The 19,557-nt window shown below is 37.6% G+C and overlaps 1 protein-coding gene across 1 annotated transcript in view; it reads left to right on the forward strand.

The window, feature by feature from the left end:
• LOC140167335 (MFS-type transporter SLC18B1-like) overlaps nt 1–1,664 on the forward strand; it is a 100,556-nt gene extending 98,892 nt beyond the window's left edge. The window contains exon 14 of the mRNA XM_072190656.1: nt 900–1,664. The gene's annotated coding sequence lies outside the window, so the exon portion shown is untranslated. The remainder of the gene's footprint in view (nt 1–899) is intronic.
• The last annotated feature ends 17,893 nt before the right edge of the window (nt 1,665–19,557 follow it).

Genomic DNA, 19,557 nt, shown 5'->3' on the forward strand with positions numbered 1-19,557 from the left:
TCGCCTAATGGTCCTTAAAAAGTCCTGGACCCCACAAGGGAGCTTAAGGCGGCCCCTTGGACCCCCGGTCGTTTGACGCACCGTTCGATTGGCATTGTTTGGATAAGAACGATAACAGGTCCTCCTTTTTGACAATTTACCAGACAACTAAAAACAACAACAACAACATCAACATACTTCAACAACAACAACATACTAAAGGGAGTGTTCAGAAATGGTAGGGGTGTAGAAAATGTAGAATTAGCAACACGAAACAACTGAGACAACTTAAAACAACAACATACTTATTTGCATCCTGATCTGGGGTATACTAGATGAACCTAATCTTGTTTAAGCAATGTTTGATCATGATTGCCAAACATTCAGCCCAAATCGTGGGTCAAATAATCGAAATGTCGCCCAATTTTTCTCTTAACCATTTGTTTCTATTGGACAGGAAACTACCAAAAGTCCCGGGAGCCTATGTTGAAAAGTAGCCCAATTTTCTTTTTTAACCATTGGTTTCTATGGGACAGGAAATTGTCAAAAGTCGGGGGGATCTTCAAAAGTCGCCCAAATGCTACCGAATCGCGGAAGTTTGCAGCTTGTTGAATATCGGCTATATAACCAGTTTATGGTTTATGAAATCTCCCCATATAAATTGAAGACCGAATTAAAAAGACTAGTTTGCGTACGACACGCGTCCTGTCAACCAGACCAAAAATACCGTACTGCGCAGGTCAGCAACCAATCACGTCGCGCCTTTGGCCTGACGTCAGACGCAAACTAGTCTTTTTAATTAGGTCTTCAATTAGGCCTATACCACATTGGTTCATTTTTTAACTTGGTGACACAAAATTTAAAAACAAACTTATTATTTTCTCAAGACCATGCATTGTCGTTGATTTCTTATTTTCCAGCCATCTGATGCAGCCTAAAAACCAGGATAAATATCAGTTACTATATCCGACCAAATTTGACGGACTTGCGGCAACGAAGAAAACCCATGTGCAATATAACACGCTGAACGACTCATAACATCATGAACACTGTCATTAAATACCTGCGTGTGAGACCGAAGGCAAAGTTGAAATTTAGGATCCACAACTTCTAAGTCCCCGCCAACTCCTCCTCGGAAAAATATTTTACGAAAAGTAAAAATGTAAAAAGATGTGTAGCATTTTTGTTTAATCTGGACCAATTTATAGCGTGACACATGTTGCGTCCGGGCATTGCGTTCCGTCACAATGGTTCGATACAAAGAGCTTTTATAAACATAGAGTGGCAATAGATTACGTAACGCATTGTTCCTTTGTACCGATTTGATATACCGACACGCTATTCATCGAAGCTCATCGAGAGGTACCTTTTGTTCGGGACAAAGGGCTTCCGCCATTAAATCGGTAACTGACCTGACAGCGTATTAACGCTATAATAGGCAGGCTACTGTCAATAAGTGATCAAACGAAAGTCACGTGAAAGCGCCTACACGAGCGAGAGGTACCTTTTGTTCTAATACAACCCAAGGATGTGCTTTCGATTTATCACATGCCCACAAAAGCACACTTTACCGTCGATGTACAATTATTTACCACCCACCTTTATTTAGGCGCCTCATTTAAATAAATTCAATAGAGTTGCTGATAACATCAAAATCAAATAAAACCGGCAAGATGAATAAAACACCAGAGTAAACGTAATAAGAGTTCAGCAGTGTATATACATTACTTCCAGTTTATACACCGTTCACCAAGTTCACACTCGCACCCAATACCAGGACACCCCTACAAACCACACGCCCACACACCCCCCACTGCATGCACACAGTGCAACCCCCACCACCCATCCTTACCTATCGGCTAGCATATGCATACATTCCTACATCCACAACCATGATTAAGCCTACGGAACTGCATCCCAGCAAACACAAAACGTTTTCGACATCATTCGCAAAAGGTTATAAAGGGTTGTCAGAAAACGTTTAAATGTCGGGTTATATAAAGGGTATATTAAGAGTATAAAACGTTTTCATAACCTTAAAAAACATTTTTTGATAATCTACTGCTCAGCAAACAAAAATGTTTTACAGAAAACGTTTAAATGTCGGGTTATATAAAGGGTATAAAAACGTTTTAATAACATTCCAAAAACATTCTTGAAAACTTGATACAAAACATTCTAAACAGAATGTTATTTTGGGGTTGAAAAAATCGAAAAAATATCCAAATAATCCAAAATCCAAATAATCCAAAATATTTTCAATAACGTTTTAAAAACGTTTTCATGACCTTTACATAACCCGACATTTAAATGTTATTAAAAGGTTTTGAAAAAACATTTTAAGAACATTTCTGTGTTTGCTGGGTTCAAATATTTTAACATAATGTTATTTAAGTATTGACATAATATTTGGCAAAATGTTTGCAAAAATAGTTTTTTGAAAACATTTAAAAATATTGTTGTAGTGTGTTTTCATACTAAACGTTTTAAAACGTTATCATGACCTTTATATAACCCGACATTTTAATGTTATTAAAACGTTTTTACTTAAACCAAAAGCCAACATATAACTTATTTAAAACGTTTTTAAAACGTTTTTGTGCTTGCTGGGATACTCTTTTTCACAAAAAACACCAATTGTTAAAAAAACTTTTGTTATCAACTAGTACGGTATAAATGTAATTGTGGGATTACGAAGGAGTTCATAACAATTAGTAAGTTTTAGCGGGCTCGCCGTCGGACAAGTTTAGAATTGTCAAGCTTTCGTCAGGGGTATAGCTGCGACTTCTTCAGGACAAAGTAGGCCTACTTAAGAATGAGACATGTAGGGCCCCTTTCCTACTGATACGTTCTCTGCTCCAACTTCCCAAGCCACAACTTATTAAAGTTGTTCCTTGTTATGCAAATGAGACATTTTACGTTTGGTAGCTTTTTAACACAGATATTTCGGACCTTGCTTTTGTTGTAGGACCTATTCCCTTTTCGTTCCCTCACATGTGATAGGCATCGGCCCTCACTTGAGGGAATTGGGAAAAATAAATATAATTTTGAACATTGAACCTTATCCGCGATCCCAGGAACCATGAAACAAATTGGGCTATTGCAGTTGAAATCCATACACCCCCTATGGAAGACATGACCTTATTACACAGGGAGTGTGAATTTGGGGTTTACCTATAAAATGGGCGACTCCATTTGATATTGGAGTTTAAGGTCATGTCTTCCACAGGGGGTGTGTATCATGGATTTCAACTGGAATAGCCCGATGATAATCTTTGACACAAATCATTTACATACCGGGACCAATGTGCCCATAATCAGGTTATCATACTTGCGACTTTATACGAACTTAAACTTCGTGTGTCTATTTTTGTTCACATTGTTTGTCGACAATTTTCAATATCTACTATAATGTGGTAACTTCCTGAGCCACAGCAAATCTAATGGTAAAAGAGCAAATATAATCAACATTTTGCGAGATATTGATATAGGCATAATTGACCCGTCACAGTGTCATCGCCCCGATATCTTCATGGCAGAAATCGCCATGGTAAGTTGAATCCACAGCCACGCATGGCCATTTTGTACCGACCTGTTTAATTGTTATGAGATGCATAATGGGCTGAGGGACATCCGATCAGGCTATTGACAATAGCCCGGTGACTGACCTCTCTGTGTGTGAGTGAGCATCGTATGCGCCACGAGGTCATCTGCTTTTATAGACTGCCTCCACGAATGGCCTACGCTGCGCTCAGGCTGCGCTATAGTTCGGCACATATAAAATCAGAATTTTTGTCAGTTTTTGAGCTCAATACGCACGGTTCGTTCGCAATATACGCAAGCTAACGACTACCATATCCTTTCAACACATATATTCAAGTGCAAGGAAAAAATACGGCTTCTTTAGAATAAAAAAATTACGGGAGATATTCTACCCCGGTAACCAAAGATTAATCGTCTGAATATCAAATCGTGAATAGCACATTCACGTGTATCGATCCCGGGTATTGATTTTAGTGTCTCTGCTGTACCAAGTAATTATTAACCAGGCGATGTCGGTGTGCGCGTGTAATTCGGGATGAAATAAACAATTGCGAGCTAAGTTCAGAAATCCCGTAAGTCTTTGCGGTTGAACTGAAGTCATGTCATGCGGGCATTGATGTTCGCCGCCGAAGTGATGTAATATTCGGATTAACTACCATAGCAATAGGTGAAAACTCAATTTTTTAATATATCGCGCTGTACTATCGGGTTGCACTCATCACCTGTGTATAGGCATATGTCTGCAATCATAGATTGAATACAATACGCTGGCGAAGTGACGTAATAAATCGGATTAACTACCATAGCAATAGATGAATACAATTTTGACTTTTATCGCGATGCACTACAAGCAGGCTGGACTCATCACCTGTGTATGTCTGCAATCATGGGTTGAATACAAAACCGGTCTTTTCAAAGATACTAATCTTATAGGTGCGAGTGATCAACATGATATATTTCAATGCAAGGTACCGCTTGAACGTTGTAGTGCAGGGCGATATAGTCAAAATTGTATTCATCTATTGCTATGGTAGTTAATCCGATTAATACGTCACTTCTACGGCGAATACCGCTCCTTTTTTCAAAGATACCAATCTTCCGGGCTAATCTTACAGGTGCGAGTGATCAGCATGATATGGTTCAATGCAGAGGTACCGCGTGAACTTCACTATTGCAGCGCGATTATAGTCAAAATTTGTTTTCACCTATACGCTGGCGAAGTTACGTAATAATCTGATTAACTACCATAGCAATAGGTCAACATTTTTTAATTAACCGCGCTGCACTGATACGTTCACGCGGTACCTCTGCATTGAACCATATCATGTTGATCACTTGCACCTGTAAGATTAGTATATTTGAAAAGACCAGTATTGTATTCAATCTATGATTGCAGACATACACAGGTGATTAGTTCAACCTGCTTGTAGTGCAGCGCGATATGTTCAAAATTGTTTTGACCTATTGCTATGGTAGTTAATCCGATTAATTACGTAACATCGCCAGCGTATTGCTTCAATGGTAGTTAATCCGATTATTACATCACTTTGGCGCGGCGGCGAATGGTCGGAAACGATGTGTACATCGCCGTGGAACTCGCAAAGGCTTCTGGGATTTTAATAGTCTTGATTCTTACACATAGGGCAATAAAACTTTGGACTTCGACTTTACCAAAAACATTGTGTACTTCTACTCCACTCATAAGCTTATGATAAGCTAGTCTCCTCAGCAGCCAATTTGGTTTCCGCTCCCTCCACACAAGGACCAAACTGGTCACTGAGGAGACTACTCAAAGCTAGTCTCTTGCCCGTTTAGCAGAAGCAAATTCGTTTCAGCATGTTCAGAATGATGCCTTTTGAATAGTTTAAGATCACCCAAGCCTATAACTGCGTAGAGTTTTTCGTGAAAAAGCAATGCACCACCAATAAAGGAAGAGGAAACCCCAGGAAGAAACCAAAACATCAAAGGTAAGACAGTAGGCCCCTATATGAAAGGCCCATAGCCGGGGTGCGGTGGGGCGACGCACCCCCATAAATCTGCAAAAGGTCTGCCTTGACTGTAAAAAAATAGCCTAATTTCCAAACAAGTCCAAAATGTTGATAAATATACTCCAAATCATGAACTTTCTGTGCAATTTTGTTACCAAAATAGGATCCACTAATTGCAGAAGGGATAAAGCCCCGGAAGAAAGGTCTAGTTTTGGCCAGGATAAAAGAGTTCTCTAGTTCAAAGGCCTGCAATTGGAAAATCCCACCCTCTATGAAAACCTTTTGGCTACGATCGATACGGGGCCTGGTTGAAATAGCCTATTAGGCCTATAAAGTGGCCTTGGGCATATACCAGTGTAGGTCTAAAATTAGCACAAAAAGGGGGGGGGGGCTCTTCGGTGAGAGCGTGTCTAAAAGCTTCTAAACTTCGTTCAGCAAAACAAAAAAGGGGCCTCTCACTTATAGTGAGGACTAATGTCGCGGGTAAATGCTATATCAAACAATGTTTTTGTTCTTTTTGCCGAAAGCCAATCCAGCCGCAGACAATTTCCCTGAATCTGAAAACAACCAATTTGATATTGATAACATCATGGAAGGCGACACTAATGACCAAAGCAATGAAATCAACCAGGTTGACAGCATTATGGAAGACGACACTGCCGATGACCAATGCAATGAATATGAGAAAGAGACAATAATTATACGCACCCTGGAAATCACTATTCATACCGTTTATGTGTAAGTAGGGCAGTCATTATATTGGGTTGAGTGGGGAAGGGTTGGGTTAGATTTCTTTTTGACATAATTGGGCGGAAACATTGGAAGATGAGGTTGGGAAAAATGTTTGAAGTAGGCCTATAGTTAAAGGCAGCACCTTTTGGCGACGGCATAATTTTATGGAACAAATGCGCGCGCGAAGCGCCCGAAAAAAATTCGGCATATTAAAGCTAAACTGGCAAAATATGGGGCAAAAGATGAGTAGCCTACATGCGAGAGATGCGCGCAAAATTTGACACCTTTTAGGTTAAAATAGCCAAATATGAGGTTAATTTGGTCAGGAACCCATATATATACAGGCGTCAACATTGCAGGGTGAGTGAGTATTGATTACTATACCTCATAAATAGTTATTAGGTAATCCAGACATCTTATTGGTTAATAACGCTAGCGTCCGAGTACGGTATTTTGACTACTTCCCCGTGCCTGTGCAATTACGCGAACGCGGGGAAGTAGTAAAAACTTCCGCACCCCTACTACTACACGGTGTCTCGACCCCGCGCGTCACCGTTCCTTCAGACATGTCAGACGTAGCATTATCAATCAATCAATCCCTGAAACTTATATAGCGCCTAAAACCAAGAAAAACTTGCACTAAGGCGCTGGACACATACAAAGAACATCATATGCAAACAAATGAAAAGAAATACATACATAATATCAATTCAAAATATACACAATTACAAAGAAAGTTAATGCTTATATGCAATTCCAAACAGGTGATGTTTAACCAGTTTCTTAAAAATGACAATGGATTCTGCATTTCTGATGTGTTTGGGCAGTTTGTTCCAGATGCGGGGTCCATAGCAAGAGAAAGACCTGTCCGCGAATGTTGAATGTTGAGTTCTTTGTTCAATGAAAAGTGTTGTTGATGTTGTGGAGCGAAGGCGTCTGCGATGGTTTGTTCATGAAGCATATCAGAAATGTAATCCGGAGTTTGTTTGTGAGAAGATTTGTAAACGAGGACCAGGATTTTAAAATCAACTCGTTGCTTAATGGGTAACCAGTGCATGTCAATGAGATCATTTGTGATTATGCTACACAACGGCGATTCTGCAGATGCGTTTATCGTGAAAATGGCGTCGGCTGCAGTTATTTTGCCGAGATTAGGCCAAGTAAAATGAAAAACATGTTTTACGTCCGGGTTTTTTGAAAAAAAGGAGGAAGAGGGGACTTTTTATTTATTATTTTTTATCGCAAAATCGGTGTAAATACCCATAATTAGAGCTGTTTTAGCGTATACAAAAATGCCTGGAAAAAGGAGGAGGCCTCTTTTTATTTGTTGTTCTGAGAGATAGGCCCTCTAACTATCACAAAACCTTATAAAAGTGTTTCTTGTATACTAGCAAGGCTATAGAAAGCATCTCTACTTCCTAGACATATTTTTGAAAAGTTATAACTGAATTTCAAAAATAAAAATAAAATTGAAGAAACCTCAAAAAGGAAGCGGGAGGGACGTGAAACATGTTTATTTTTTTTATTTGGCCTTACCGATGGATAATAACACGCGAATTTGACGTTTTATGAAACAAAATGTTATTTATGGAAAGTTAAAAAGAAAATCTGAATAATATAGGCCAAAATGTAAATATTGATTGAACAGAAATCCTGCAATAAAATCAGGTAAGCAAAATATTAAGCTTATTTACCATGCCGGCCGGCACGACTGGTGTGTGTTTTGACTTTTGTTTACGATTTTGCCGTGATAGTGAAAATATTTATAAGGTATAGTAAAACAAATACAACATGTTTCATTTCGGGGAAGTAATCAAAATCATCCAACACCTCGGGACCAGTATAGTTTTTACTACTTCCCCTCAAAACATGTTGTATTTGTATATTATATCCTTCATTAATATATTCTCGTTCATTAATTGGTTAAACGAGTATCATGTGACCAAAAATAGTTTTTCTATTTTGCAAAGCAATCAAAAAGCCGATCGATGAGGGAACGGGGTAGGCCTACTATTCAAAGTGCTATCTCCCCGGGAAATAGTTTTACTATCTCCCTCTGAGCGCGTATGACCGCATAGCCGCGTCGCAGTTCCTAGTGGTAAGTGCCACTCGCCACATACGCGGGATATCAGTTCTGGTTCCGGGGTATTAATGTGTAGCAAGTCATGTTGTTCTGCGAAGCACACAAGCAGCACAGAAATGCAGCTAAAATACGGCGGTTTCATGGCATAAATCTGAGTTACATCAGGATCAGTAGGCCCCCTATCTTAATTTTGATGGTAAAATAACAGAGAACATGGTTACTCGTTTCACTGCGGTATTGTAGAGGTTTACAACTTTCACGGTAAGCTTTAGCCATTCAACTGTATATGCGTGCTTTGTGCATGCATGCATGCATGTAGGCCTACGTGCATTCAATCCAAACAAAGCAAGGCCAGCCTAGCTTTGACTAGGCCTAGCCTACATTTATTTTAACCAATCAATGAACAAAGAATATATTAATGAAGGATATAAAACAAATATTTACTGCTCTAAATTCGGGATCTGGTGGAATCTATTGGTCCCCTCGGTGAACTGGAGACCGTGAGCCTACTATTTTCCCTCGACCTGGCGGTCTCGGGAAAATAGTAGGCTCACGGTCTCCAGTTCACCTCGGACAATAGATTCCACCAGATCCCTCATGAGCAGTAAATATTTGTATACTATACCTCATAAATAGTTATTAGGTAATCCAGACATCTTATTGGTTAATAACGCTAGCGTCCGAGTACGGTATTTTGACTACTTCCCCGTGCCTGTGCAATTACGTGAACGCGGGGAAGTAGTAAAAACTTCCGCACCCCTACTACTACACGGTGTCTCGACCCCGCGCGTCACCGTTCCTTCAGACATGTCAGACGTAGCATTAGGCCGTGTAAAATTAATACATTTGTTCTCGTCCCCCTTCTTCCATAATTTCTGTGTTTTGTCAGATTTTTTTTTTTTATAGATTTTCAATTTTTAAGACTTTGGAATGATTTATGAAATCTTCATACATATAAATAAGTTTATTAGAGAACAAGCATCACTTCCAAGTCTTTTTGTGGTACTCTAGGGGTTTATCCCTCAGAATCTCACATTTAAAAAAAAAAAAAAAAAAGCCAATCATCGATATCCCAAAAACTGTTGAAAAAAAAAAAAAAACAAACAATGCTAAATTTTACATTGAAGAAAAAAAAAAAAAAAAAAAAAAAAACCTCCCTCCCTCATCAATTCATGAAAATCCTCTGGACGAGAACCAAAACATTAATTTTATACGGCCTTATGCTACACAACGGCGATTCTGCAGATGCGTTTATCGTGAAAATGGCGTCGGCTGCAGTTATTTTGCCGAGATTAGGCCAAGTAAAATGAAAAACATGTTTTACGTCCGGGTTTTTTGAAAAAAAGGAGGAAGAGGGGACTTTTTATTTATTATTTTTTATCGCAAAATCGGTGTAAATACCCATAATTAGAGCTGTTTTAGCGTATACAAAAATGCCTGGAAAAAGGAGGAGGCCTCTTTTTATTTGTTGTTCTGAGAGATAGGCCCTCTAACTATCACAAAACCTTATAAAAGTGTTTCTTGTATACTAGCAAGGCTATAGAAAGCATCTCTACTTCCTAGACATATTTTTTGAAAAGTTATAACTGAATTTCAAAAAATAAAAATAAAATTGAAGAAACCTCAAAAAAGGAAGCGGGAGGGGACGTGAAACATGTTTATTTTTTTATTTGGCCTTACCGATGGATAATAACACGCGAATTTGACGTTTTATGAAACAAAATGTTATTTATGGAAAGTTAAAAAGAAAATCTGAATAATATAGGCCAAAATGTAAATATTGATTGAACAGAAATCCTGCAATAAAATCAGGTAAGCAAAATATTAAGCTTATTTACCATGCCGGCCGGCACGACTGGTGTGTGTTTTGACTTTTGTTTACGATTTTGCCGTGATAGTGAAAATATTTATGAGGTATAGTAAAACAAATACAACATGTTTCATTTCGGGAAGTAATCAAAATCATCCAACACCTCGGGACCAGTATAGTTTTTACTACTTCCCCTCAAAACATGTTGTATTTGTATACTATCTCCATTGACCCAATTTCATTAATTCTAGGAGAAGATATCCAAGGAGTACAAATCATGTCAACGATTCAACTAGAGATGGTGAAATAAATACTCAACAAGAAACCCAGTCGGATGATGATAAGGTCAACAAAGGTAAAGATGGCGGCGGTGCTGTGGTATTCCGCAAGGTTCTATCATTGGACCACCACTGCCATTCATTAATCATTATGTACGAGGGGGTATCCAAAAGTTTTTGACATCACCCAGAAGTGAAAGAGCTATAGTGCTAAAATTGTGTCAGTGTAATCACTGGTCCTTATGTACATTATGGTCCAAAAATGGTCTCATAGGGTTGTTTACTTTCTTTACAGGTGGCACTAAATGGGCAGTAGGCGCATAACCTGCAAGATGGTGAAAATTGAGGCACGCAGCATGATTAAGTTCCTGCATTTGAAGGGTTAGGCCTACAATGCTCAGAAAATCTATGATGAAATGAAAGCTATCTACAGTAATGATTGCCCATCACATGGCACTGTTGCTTTTTGAAAAAGGAATTTCCAAACTGGCCACATGTCCCTCATTGATGAGCCAAGAAGTGGACGTCCATCACTTACGGATGATGCGGCCACAGTGAAGAAATTCAAGAAAGTGGAGGATCTTATCATGAACATGAAAAGGTTATGCGCCTACTGCCCATCTAGTGCCACCTGTAAAGAAAGTAAACATACTTATGGGACCATTTTTGGACCATAATGTACATAAGGACCAGTGATTACACTGACAAAATTTCAGCGATATAGCTCTTTCACTTCTAGGTGATGTCAAAAACTTTTGGATACCCCCTCGTACATTGTTTATGCCCGAGGCGAGCTTTGAGTTTTAAGGTGAACAAGTGCAACGCTCGCGGAGGGCCCATCCGAGTGTGATTTATAGCTCACCTTGTAAAATATGACAGATTCTTTAACTTCTTCACAAGTGAATAGCACACCTGACAGATAACTAAGATAAAAAGAATAAGCTGATATGACAAGACGATAGATAACCAATCAGATATGTACATATATGCTTTACGTGCTAGCAATATTATAGCTTCAACATAGAAAGTCCAAGTTTTGAGAATTTTTACTCAAAATATTAAGAGCTGTCTCAAGAATCACTGAACCAATACTAGCCTAGTTTGTATCATGTTGATTCCAAATATGGTCATGAATATGTACAATTCTGATTTTTGATTTTTAAAGAAAATTTGAAGTGGTCTGCAGTCGACACCTGCATGAAGAGACTTACAATACATCGTTGCAAGTCGCTAACCAACAACAAAAAATTCTTCTAAAAACAATAATTGATTTACTTTAAAAATAAACAAAAGGCAGAACATTGTCAAAATTCGGTTTACCTTTAAGACAAAAGGCACAAAAACAATAAATAACGACATAATCAATACTATCAAAATGATGACCAAGTTGACATACTAGATAACCAGCCATATATTTGAACTTTGAACTTTCAGATAATCAGTCTGATGATGACAAGATGGACGTAGATAACATACAGGGTAACCAACAAGATGATGGTAACGAAGACCTTGATTACCAATCAGATGATGATGATGACGATGTCAAAAGTGATAGCCAAGAAAACCAACCCGAAATTGAAGACCAACAAGCAACGCCATCAAAGGCTAACAAAAGTGTAGAAGAAGAACGGTTTGACCAAGTTCTTTTTGAATTAGACTGTCTAAAAGCCAGCTTGAAGAAGGAAGAGGAATTAAAACCATCCAAAATAACCAAAGATGACATCGATATCCAACAAGATAACGAATTAAGTGATGAGGTTGACCTAGATAATGGACAAGATAACGAGCAAGTTGCTGAGGTGGTTGAAGATAACCAACCAGCTGAAGAGAAAGAAGAAAAGGATCATCTACAAGACGATGAGATGGTGGGCACCAATATCCAACAAGATAACGAATCAAGTGATAAGGTTGACTTAGATAATCCAAAAGATAATGAGCAAGTTGCCGAGGTGGATGAAGATAACCAACCAGCTGTTGAAAAAGTAGAAAAAGATAATCTACAAGAGGATGAGATGGTTGGCACCAATATCCAACAAGATAACGAATCAAGTGATGAGGTTGACCTAGATAATCGACAAGATAATGAACAAGTTGCTGAGGTGGATGAAGATAACCAACCAGCTGAAGAGAAAGTAGAAAAGGATCATCTACAAGACGATGAGATGGTTGGCAGCAATATCCAACAGGATAACGAATCAAGTGATGAGGTTGACTTAGATAATCGACAAGATAATGAGCAAGTTGCTGAGGTGGATGAAGATAACCAACCAGCTGATGAAAAAACAGACAAAGATAATCTACAAGACGATGAGATGGTTGGCATAGAAAACCAAGATTATCAGGAAGATGAACATGAAGTCGACATAGATAACGTCGATAATGAACAAGATTACGACAGATTCGATAACGAAGATAACCAACCAGATAATAATAGGGGCGACACAGATGCAACACCAGATAAAGAAGATGTTGATAAGATTGAAATAGATAACCATCAAGATAATGAAGATGAGGTCAAAACTGATGAGCAGCAAGATAACCAATCAGATGATGACCAAGCAGATAACGACAAGGATGGCATGGATACTCAAGAAGATGATGATAAGACTGAAATAGATAATCAAAAAGATAACCAAGATGATGAAGATGAGATCAAAATTAATGAGCAACAAGATAACCAATCAGATGATGACAAGGCCGACGTATATACCAAAGCAGGTGATGATAATGTTGACCTAGATGCCGAAGGAGATAATGATGATATAGATACTCTAAAGGATGGTGATAAGAAAGAGCTAGATGACCAACAAGATAGCCAAGATAATGAAGACAAGGACGACATAGATAACCAACAAGATGAAGATATAGATAGGAAATCAGATGATGATAACACAGAAGATAGCCAAGATAATGAAGACAAGGACGACATAGATAACCAACAAGATGAAGATATAGATAGGAAATCAGATGATGATAACACAGAAGATAACCAAGATAATGAAATCAAAGCCGACAAATCAGATAATGACAAGGATGACATAGATACTCAAGAAGGTGATAAGACTGAATTAGATACCCAACAAGATAATGAAGATGAGGTCAAAATTGATGAGCAACAAGATCATCAAGCAGATGACGACAAGGTCGACGTAACTACAAAAAAATAAGGCGATGATACTGTTGACCTAGATGGCAAGGAGATAATGACAAAGATGATAGAGACACTCTAAATGATGATGGTAAGAATGATGACCAACAAAATTATGAAGACAAGGACAACATAGATAACCAAAAAGATGAAAACAAAGTCGATATAGACTAGGAAATCGGATGACGGGACTGAACTAGATATCCAAGAAGAATACCAAGATAATAAAATCATGGCCGACTTAGATGTCAAATCAGATGATGATAATATTGACCTAGATGGCCATGGCGATAATGATGAGTATGACATAGTTACTCAACAAGATGATGATAAGGTTGAATTTGATAACCAAGATAATGAAGACAAGGTCTACAATCGATAGATTTCAACCCAGGTGAAGATAAAGTTGACCTAGATATCCAAGCAGATTATGACAAGGATGACATAGATACTCAAGAAGATGATGACAAGACTGAACCCAGATGATAACCACATATCATGACGACATGATGACGACATACCAAACCAGGTGATGATGTTGACCTAGATAGCCAAGGAGATAATGATGACCTAGATACTCAGCCAGATGATAAGACTGAACTAGATAACCCAGAAGGTAGCCAAGATGATGAAGACATAGTCGACGTAGATATTAGATATTGATATGATCGACTTAGATAACCATCCAGATAATGATATGATCGGATTAGATAACCATCCAGATAATGATATGGTCGGATTAGATAACCATCCAGATAATGATATGGTCGACTTAGATAACCATCCATATAATATGATTTACTTAGATATCCATCTAGATAATTATATGATCGACTTCACATCCCGATAACGACATGGATGTTAAATGGCAGCTGACGAGACCACATTCCAAACACCCGACGCAACGGTTGCGTGTGACACCCGACGTAACAGTTGTGTGTAGCATCCATAACCATCCGGAGAATGATTTAGTCGACTCAGATGACCATCCCGATAATGATATGATTGACTGAGATAACTATCCATATAATGATTGGGTCAACTTAGATAACCATTCAGATAATGACTAAGATAACCATCCAGATAATAATATGATGGACTTAGATAACCATCCAGATAATGATATGGTCGACGTAGATAACATCCAGATAATGATATGGTCGACTTAGATAATCATCCAGATAATGATATGATCGACTTAGATAACCATCCAGATAATGATAAGGTCGGATTAGATAACCATCATGGTAATGATATGGTCGACGGAGAATGATTGGGTCGACTTAGATAACCATCCAGATAATGATACGGTCGACTTAGATAATCATCCAGATAATGATATATGGTCGACTTAGATAATCATCCAGATAATGATATGATCGACTTAGATAACCATCCAGATAATGATATGGTCGGATTAGATAACCATCATGGTAATGATATGGTCGACTGAGAATGATTGGGTCGACTTAGATAACCATCCAGATAATGATACGGTCGACTTAGATAATCATCCAGATAATGATATGATCGACTTAGATAACCATCCATGATTGGGTCGACTATGATAACCATCCAGATAATAATATGATCGACTTAGATAACCATCCAGATGATTGGGTTGACAAAGATAACCATACAGATATTATGATCGATTTAGATAACCATTCAGATAATGATATTGTCGACTTCATACCATCCAGATAATGATATGGTCGACTTAGATAACTCTCCGGATAATGATATGGTGCACTTAGATAACCATCAAGATAATGATATGGTCGACTTAGATAACTATCCGGATAATGATATGGTGAGCTTAGATAACCATCAAGATAATGATATGGTCGACTTAGATAACCACTTGACTTACGGGATTTTCCGTCTATTAATCCTATTAGGGCCTTATGTCGATTTGAAATATTTTTTCTAGAGCCATGCATCTCAAGATCCACTCAATATTTTTTCAGGAGTTATTTCAAGAACCACTCAACCAATACTGGGCTTGTTTGTTATAATTATAGTGCATTTGTCATGCCAATTCTTTTTTTCCTTCTTCATCTTGTTTTTTTTTTTTTTACTATTGAGGCAAAAAATGGTTTGTTTTAGAATCATTTGGTCAGAGAGTCAATGTGCTGTTTTTTTGAGAAAAAAGCTATGTGCTATTAAGATTTTTATTGGATTTTCGGCCATATATGTGAATAAAAAAAATCCTATTTAACAAACCGGTGTGCGAGTCTCTAAGACAAACCTTTTTGTGGCCTTAGTGTTTTAGTTTTGAATGTGAACATTAAATCAACAAACCACAAACTATTTCTATTCTCAGCTCCACGTGTTTTTATTTGCTTGATTACAACTTGGCAGTGATTGACAGTTACCATGGTTACTACACATACAATGACTTCAAAACAATATGATACCCAGCACAGAACATTTTTATGATTATACAAATGTGCTTTGGTCAAAATGTTTTCATAACGTTTAAATAAAGGCCCTGAAAACGTTTGAAAAACCTATTGCATGAAAAAACACTAAATGAAAAAAGTGTTTCTTTTGGGGGGATGCCAAATATTTTGTCAACACTTGGAGCTTTATGTTAGAATCAAGTTGCCAAAAATGTTCTTGAATATTGAAACATTTTCTACACTTTATATATTCCAACATTTAAATGTTTTGTGTTTGCTGGGTTTATTCTCCCAATATTCCATCTACGATTTCAATACTGACTAAAAAAATAGAATATTCCAGTTGAAATCCATACAAACCCCTTTATAGAAGACATGACCTTAATCTTCCACAAAGGGAATGTAAATTTGAAATGGGATTGACTGAATGAGTGACTCCATTTGAAATCTACCCCCCCCCCCCCATGGGCGATAAGGTTGTGTCTTCCATAGGGGTGTATGAATTTCAACTGGAATAGTATGCTACAAAATGCTATAGTATGTTGCTGCATTTTGAGTGCTTTGTGCAGGAATATCCTATCGGCAATGTTAGATATGTACAATATACAATGCAGAAACTGTCTAATGTCTATAGGGCAGCTATTGCAGATAGGATATTGTTGCTCTAATACATCAATATCATGGGGTTTGTGTAAGATTGCCGTACCTGCAGTAGCTGCCAGGTCTCATATGTGTACAATATAGAATGCAGAAACTGTCAATTATACATTGAAGGGCAGCTATTGCAGAAAGGGCAATCTTGCTCTAACACATCAATATCAAGAGTTGTGTGCAAGAGTACACCAACTGTAATAGCTGCCATGTGTATGTGTACAATATTGAATGCAGAAATGGTCAAATGTGTATATGGCAGCTATCACAGATAGGGCATTCTTGCAATAATCACCAAACCCAGGCGGTGGCCGCATTGCATTCTCTAAATTCAGTAAATTTTCATCGTCAACCATGTAATTGAATGGGATTATTTTGAAATTTTAAAACGCTTGAAATATCACAAACAAATATGCCTATGTTGATAAATAATATAAATACAAGCTAAAACCGTTGGGGTTCGATAATGAACCCCACAAAACTAACAGACTATATTGGAAAATGCCATACGGCCGGGCGGTTTCACAAGTTGCCGGCTCGATCATGTCATCCGCCGCCTGACCAAACCTTGGAGGCAATGGTGAAAATAAGAGAGCTTGAACCAGGGGCCACTTTGGCAAAAAAGTGGCCCCTGGTTCACCAAGATTTGAAAGAACCAGGGTCCATTTACAATTACCAAGGGGCTAATAAAAATAAAGATGTGCTGGATGAGTTAAATAAGCACTATTTGCATGTAATTTAATATTTTTGGTTCACTATCCAGGGGGCCAGTTTTGCGAGTGTCTGGGGGCCAAACGGCTCCTGTCTCCCATTTAATTTAACCCCTGCTTGGAGGGCAGTCAGATTTAGGTTTCCCTGCATGCATAAAATGACAGAGAGCAAAATAATGATACAGCTAAGAGTTTACAATCCCATCACTGGTGTACCCAGGGGGAGGGGGGATTGCAAACTTGTTTCCTATGTCCCCCTCTCATCATATTCATAAGGCCTAAAAAAATTGTTTGATTGGCATAGCATAAAAAATAGGGTACGTAGGTATGGATTTTATTCTTTTACTTTTAAAGCTGTAAATTGTGTTTGATAAAGGACTTTGAACCTTTGTTCTACTTTTTTTTTTTAATTTAATTAAATTTATTTTTTAATTCATTTATTATTTTGTAAAAGAAAAAGTCAGTTGATCGGGTTAAGCCAATCAAACAATTTTTTTAGGCCTAACTACTGTAGAGTGGGATACTTTTGCTGGGTTAATTTTTTGCGATTTGATCAATTCTGGACAGTTTAGTGTGTGTTTAATTTGCGTTTCCAAAGATAATCACATTAAGTATAATGTGTATTAAATATTTCCGTGAGGTTAAAATTCGCAGCTACCTGTTCAGCCCGAAAAGTGCACAAATTAAACCACACCGCAAAAATTTCCCGCTATACATTTACAGTATAAAACAAAATTGCAATTGTGTACATGTATATAATATTATGATCTAAATGAGGCTCTTTTGGTCTGAAACAGATCTTTGGTTTTCTAATAATTATAAATATATAGAACAAGGTATATCTTATGCAGCATATGACAAAATATTGAATACTGGCAAATTACAGAATGATTGTCTGAAAATATAGTCCCCACTCTGGGGTCTGTGGTCCCCACTCCGAGGTCTGTGATCCCCACAATAACTATTTTTTACAACATGTGCCCTGCAAATTTATGAATATCTAAGAACTAACCTAAGCATATAAAAGTCCATTCAATCTTTTAGACATAATTTCTCAGGAGCAAACAAAATGGTATATTCTAGTTGCAATCCATACACCCCCTAGATGGAAGACAAGGCCTTAAAACCATAATGTGTGATTTGCTCCACAGTGACATCCTCAATTTTTCTCAAATTGCTACTTTTTGCATGATTGTATGCCCAGTGGTGTAGTAAAATTAGCTCAAATACCACATGAAAGACTAAGCCTGAAGTGCTTTATTACAGTAAAACTTAAGTATTTATATTAAAACCGGAGATCTCCAGTTTTATTTAGAGTTCACTGATTGAGTTCTTGATATTTTTATGCAAATCACACCTTATTGCTTTAATCTCCACACAGGGTGTAGATTTCAAATGGAGTCACTCATTCAGGTAACCCTATTTGAAATTCACACTCCCTGTGTGGAAGATTAAGATCAAGTCTTCCATAGGGGTGTATGGATTTCAACTGGAATAGCCCAATGATGCTCCTTCAACAAAACATTACAAACACTGACAACCTTTAGTTGCAGCAATATTGTATCATTGGTTGAGGTGGATGGATACCCTTAATGATTTTTTTTAATTCTGTATGTAATGTGCTTACATGTTAATAAATTAACGAGTGTACACTGCAAAATTCAATGCATTTTTAGGTGCTGTATTTTTGACAAAATCTGAGATTTTTAAATCAAACAATGACCCACATCGTTCAATTCATAAGATCGAAATGGAGTTGAACACACACACATAACATTTTACATACATGGCGTATGGTATAATAACTGAACTCTGGAATGAAATAGCGATTTCTTTGTTTTATCTCATTTTTAAGCTCAAAATTAAAAAGGGACATATATCTGATAGCGAAAACTAATTTTGGAAAAGAAATAAAAATCTATTTTTATGGAAATGTTACAATATTGTGTTATAGTTGTAAACCAGTTAAAGAACTGACTTGTCCTATTGTCTTACTTGTCTTACTGTCTGAAGGTCATAAATACCATGCACATGTGATCAGTGTGCTAGGTGCAAATATGTGACCGTCAGCACGAATGAGCCGTAAATGTCCTCAATTGTATTCCGAGTTACAGTGTAAAATGGGCATGAAGGTCATATTCATAGGTATTTCAATTTGGTGCTACGTGTATCTCATTAAATGAGGTACACGTAGCACCAAATTGAGGTACCAATGAATACGACCTTCATG

The sequence above is a fragment of the Amphiura filiformis genome, chromosome 13 (genome assembly GCF_039555335.1).
Source record: "Amphiura filiformis chromosome 13, Afil_fr2py, whole genome shotgun sequence".
NCBI lineage: Eukaryota > Metazoa > Echinodermata > Ophiuroidea > Amphilepidida > Amphiuridae > Amphiura > Amphiura filiformis.